This window comes from Trichosurus vulpecula (assembly GCF_011100635.1).
Source record: "Trichosurus vulpecula isolate mTriVul1 chromosome X unlocalized genomic scaffold, mTriVul1.pri SUPER_X_unloc_3, whole genome shotgun sequence".
NCBI lineage: Eukaryota > Metazoa > Chordata > Mammalia > Diprotodontia > Phalangeridae > Trichosurus > Trichosurus vulpecula.
The window spans coordinates 772,063-777,567 of NW_023494379.1; the positions used below are offsets into that span (position 1 = coordinate 772,063).

At 43.1% G+C, this 5,505-nt stretch overlaps 1 pseudogene; it reads right to left on the reverse strand.

The window, feature by feature from the left end:
• Positions 1–235: 235 nt before the first annotated feature.
• Positions 236–3,224, reverse strand: LOC118833188 (annotated as a pseudogene).
• Positions 3,225–5,505: the final 2,281 nt, after the last annotated feature.

A 5,505-nucleotide genomic window follows, 5' to 3' on the forward strand; every position in this document is an offset into this window, starting at 1 on the left:
CTATTCTGCCATCTTGACTTTCTAAAAAAAAAGCTTTTATTACTAAATATTATTCTATCAAGTCGGGACATTTTGCATATTACCCTGCAGACACTTTGGAAAAAACAAAAAAAAAAAAACCACAAGAAGACAGTTCGATCACATTCAAGTAAAAATTCAATCTTCTTCTACTTGTTCTCCCTCTTTCTCCTTCCTTTTCTTCTTCTTCTTCCTCTTCCTTTTCTTCTTTCTCTTCTTATTCACTTACTACTTGGAAAGGCAGGGTTATTTCATCAGGCTCTGGAATTTTGAGTATTTCAATTAATGGACTGGAGGAAGGGAGCTCATGTGTTGTGGAGTGAGCAGGATGAACTGGCGGTGTTGCTGTAAATGTGCTATGCTGAGGATCATGTCCATGGCAGTTTTTCGATGGTTCACATCCATGTAGACATCAAATGCATCCAGACACCTGAAAGGTGATTCTGTGATGGACCATAAAGTAAGAATGAATAAAAAATTGGAAAAAAAAAGTGTCCATCTTCTGAGAAAGCTTGCATGTCTCTGAAGGAAGTGGTGTCCCCTTCTCCAGGCTGGACTGTTATACAAAGGGTCTCATTGTCATGATCCAAGTGCATCTCCCCAGAGAAGGACCACTGAGATAGTAAGTTGTAGAAGCACAATTTGCATCACAAAGAAAGACTCTTTCCGTGATTCTGGCATATTAAATAGCTCTGGGTTGATGTGACTTCCAGTGTTTTAATAACCTTTTTTCAAATTCTTCACTTTATCAGCTAGATCAAGACAATTTTATTTTATTTCTTTGTAATACTTTCTCATTTCGTCTTGGTTTCCATGAATGTAGTTTTCTGATAGTATAGTCTTTCTTAAAACATTAATTTCTTTGTCAAGAACAGAGGCAGTTGTTGTAACTTCTTTACGCTCAGCGCAGGTGCTTTTGGCCAGAGCAGTCTCTCTCTCAAGTTCTTTTTCTTTCATGGCCAGCTCTTCCTTTTCCACTTGGAGAGAATTCAAGTGTTGCTTGAGCTTATTTTCATAATACAGCACAGATTGGTGTTGGATGTTCACTTCTAGTGCAGCCTGGTTTTGTTCTTCCATAAAGGATTCTATGAATTCTAAAATTTCATTACATCTCAACCTAAGCTCTTCATGTCTCCCTTCAGCATCTATTTTCAATTGGCTATTTCTTCCTTTGGAGTATTCATCTCTTCCTCAATCTCCTTCATCTCTTCTTTAATAGCTTGAACCTCCTCTTCTAAAACTGAAAGACCTATTGACTGACTTTTATCCTCACCCTCAAGGTCTTTTATTTCTGAAGTGATATTTATTATTCTGGTCTTTATTTCTTTTAAATGCTGATCATGACTATTAATTGTTTCTTGATTCTTCTTGACATCCTTTTCAAGTAAAGACTCACGTTGCTGAAATGTTAACAACTATGCAGTTTTATTTTCCATTTCTTTCTCCAAATTGCTTATTTCTATTTCCAGATCACCCAAGTAAGTAGGTCGTGATTCTTCACGAGTAATAGCAGTTCTCAAATACTTCATCACCACAGGCAGTTAAAATTTTGCTACAATTCTTGGGGGGTTCCTGAGCTTGCATCACTCTGTGGGCCAAAGGGTTACTTTTAATAAGCAGCACTGACTCTATGCCCCTCATGTCAATCAGAGTATTGACCACCACTGGATGGTCTATTTCTAAAGTTGTGAGAACCGTTGGAAATTCCGGGTGATAGGCCATTCTGTCTGTGACATCATATAACTCACACTCAAAGGCTGACATGATTATCTGTGATTGTGGAGAGCCTAACGGATAAAACTTTTTCATCAGCTCTTGAAGGATTTGCTCATCTTTGTGGTTGTCACAGAAAAGGCAAGAAGAAGGCCATTTAAGCAGGACTCAATGGTCAAAGCAAATTCAGGGTCTCAGAGACGAATACAAGCTCCTAGTGGGCCTACTGGTTTAAAAGTAAAGTTCCCTTGTCTATGGGCATCATCTACTGCTTCAAGAAGGGTGGGAATCTGGGATCGAAATCACTTCAGTGGCTCGGATTTACACTCTTTCCATTGGTTTAGCTGTTGTTGTTCTTCATGCAGTATCTGTTGCACGTAAGACTCTTCTTTTCTAATTTGAGAATGTTCTTCACCATCTTTTTCTATAGCTTGATGGAGATGTTTTATGTCTCAAACAAGTGAATCTTGTTGGTCCTTAAAGTTCTTTAATGTTTCCTTCAATGTGGAAATTTTTTCCTTTTTTTCCAACTCTGCTACTTCTCGACTCTTTTTCAGGTCTTCAATTTTGTTATAAAAATGTTCTGCAAATTTATCTAATTTATTCAGTTCATTTTGGGAAGAATTACAGAAAGCCTACAGTCGACGATAGGTCATGTGTGTTCTCTTGGCATCTTCTTTTGCCTCAATGCATTTGGGCTCTAATTCAGCGGCTTCTTTATTTAACATTTGCAGGTTCTCAAGAATGGTTGTATACTTCTTTTCTGATGCATTTAGTTTAGCCTTTGAGGCCTCTAGTTTCTGATTTAATAACGTAGTGTGATGGTCTCCAAGGTTTATATTATGAACCATAACATCAACTTCTCTTTCAGTTTCAGTCACCAGTGCCCAAGCCATTTCATGTTTTAAGTCTTCTAATTTCTCCCTCAAGGCAACCATCTTCTGAACATGCTCCTCTACAGCTATGCCCTGACATTTGAGATTCTCAAGCTCTTCTTTTTTTTGGTCTATCTCAAGCTGGCTTCTGGCTTTTCTCTCCAAAGCTTCTGAGTACTCTTCTCGCCTCTGTTGAAGTCCAGTCACTTTGAGAAAGAATTTGTATCTGTCACTATCATGTTGGGTCCGCAACAACTGCCTGCCCATTTCTTGTGGTAAAACAGACGCTGGGTTATCCACCTGTATTTTAAAGTGATCGAGAATGGCCATAAGCTCTGCTTTCTGCGAACAAACCAGGTTTCCTGCTTGGTCCTTTAGTTTGTAACTTGTAGTACCGTTCACACTGATGCACTGCTGCACGGTAATCGAATCCCCATACAGGTCAGATTTGAAAGCATCTTTCCCTCTGTTGCGCAAGGTGATGGAGATGTTGGCTGAAAGCTCTCCATCCTTCACAAACTCGCTCAAAGATGATCCTAGCGATTCTCCACCAAGACCAATGGCTAGAGCCGTCAGCAACGCACTCTTGCCCCTGCGTCCCACCACAAAGTTGACAGAAAGTAAAGCCCCAAAGTGTTAGTCACTTAACCAAAGTTACCCTGCCAGGAAGTGGCAAAGCTGGAATTTGAATTCAAGTCCTTTGCCTTTTATCTCACTGTCAGAATGTCCACTGGAATTTAAATACAACACAGTAGTTTAACACGTCTAACCACACTGGTATTTCTTTAACATCTGCTTTTAGTAAGGTCATGTAGACAAGAGGAGGAATAAGATCATAGGATTAGAGTAGGAAAAACCACCTAACTTGTCAGGTTAGGACTAGGTCTGTAATTCCTTCATCTTTTCATTGACTTTCATTGCTTTCTGTTATCCTAGTGATCTTTGTTCTGTGCTAACTGGTGACCAAAGGAGGAGATAAGAGATTCCTGTGAGGTTTCAAGGGCCTGGGCCAATAGAATCTGTGATTTAGAAGAACAGAATCTTAACTATATCATTTAGACCCTAGAGGTCATCTGCCTTGACAGGAATGAAGAGGAGAAAGGAAGGCCTACAGAAGGGAGAGCTGTTCCTATCTATGCCACACCCTTCAGTATCTCCTAGACCCATTGGTCTTTCAATCCTTCTCTTCCTTTCTCTGTAAGTCAGAGAGGTGGGGGGTGGGGTGGGGTGGGGGTGGAGAAGTCCCTCATGTCTTCTTTAGGCTGAGGATTGAGGGCACTTGTGAGAATTGAATGGGACCAAATCATTTCCTCTCTGAGTTGCAGACATGTTGTGGGCTGGGTCTGGTTACCTCCTGAGATAGAGAAAGAGAGGAAAGAAGACAGGGCCTGGCAAAGGTTGATGTTTTCCCTGTGAAGAAACAACTAGGTGGGATAGTGGGACCCCTTGGTGATGTCAGCCTTTCATTCCTAGGAATTTGTGGGCAGTGGGATGAGAAGCTTTTAGCTATGCTTTTAAGGGCTCTCCATTTCTGGAGCCCAGGCTCTGGCACCCATTTCTGCATCTCTTGTTGTCCCAAACAGGTGGAGATGGGGGAGGGGAGCTAGGCTTTGGGGGGAAGAGGAGGAGTAGAGGGGCAGCCAACTGTCCCAAGTGTGTTGTCTTTGAAGGGAATGGTGGTGGTGGTGGCAATCCAAAGTTGTGCTCTCTTCCTATGCTCCAGATTCGACTGGGTTTTTATCAGAAGGGAGGAGCTGATAGACTGATGGATATGGGTGAGGAGCATGAGACACCTGTCTTGATCTAGGGTGCTCCTCCTTTCCTCTGAGCAGGGCTGCAGAAATGGCGGCAGTCCAATAAGTGGGCAGAAACCTATCTGAACCTCAGGAGCCTGAGAAGAGGCCCCAATCACAAGCCAATAGTGGGGAAATGGCCTCATTGGGTCCCTCCTGAACCTTGTTCTTGTAGCCCCCTGGGCTCTGAAGGTAGCCCACTAGGAAGCCAGACCTGAAGGACTTGTGGCCTCTATTCCAGCCTTTGGGGTTAAACCACCTGCAGGATTTCTTGGTTGGCTGGGGCTGCCCTGATAGAAAACGTTAGAATACTATGGTTTTCCCAGCAGGTTATTGGTTAGTGAAGGATAGTACAAATTTGTGGAAGTGGGCGTGTGAAAAGACTTGAAGTTTTCAAAGATGGAGGGCTGTAAGAGATCTTGCAAAACACCTGGGCCAAACTCTTCATCTTCCGGAAGAGGAAACTGGGAACCACAGGAGAGGAGGGACTTAGCCAAGGCCACATAGCCAATAACAGCAGGGCTGGGATCTGTGTGCAAGTCGCTCTTGTCTTCCAGGCTAGCTGCCTCACTTCTGGCCATCTCCCTTCTCTACCAGCCAAGGTTCAGGTGCCCGACGAAGAGCCCTCAGAAGGTATTCTCCTGCAGCAGGTTTCCACCATTCCCTATGATTTGGGGTTCTGGGGACTGCCTTGATGACACTGGGCTTAAGTGAAGAGCCAGAAATCCCCTGGACTTTGGACCAGGTTGTGCTATACACATATCAGGGTGAACCTCAGTAAGTCCCATGACCTCTCTAAATGTGTTTCTGTAGTCTTCTCTACTTTTATATTCCCCTGGGGCTTGGAGGCCTAGGCCAGGTCTCTGTTTCCTGCCCTCAGGAAGCTCATAGTCTCATGGGGGATAAGGAGTAGGCACAGATAAATCAAATGTGAACTCATATGGTGAATGCGGGAGAGGTAGAACGAGGCCTTTGTGCCATGGGGATCAGGAGACGCTTCCTGGAGGTGAGCAGCATCAAATATGGGCTTTTGAGGACTGGAAAGAGAGTGGAAATTGTCAACAGAGAAGAGATGTTTTGTGATAGTCCTCTGGCACAAGGGAGTC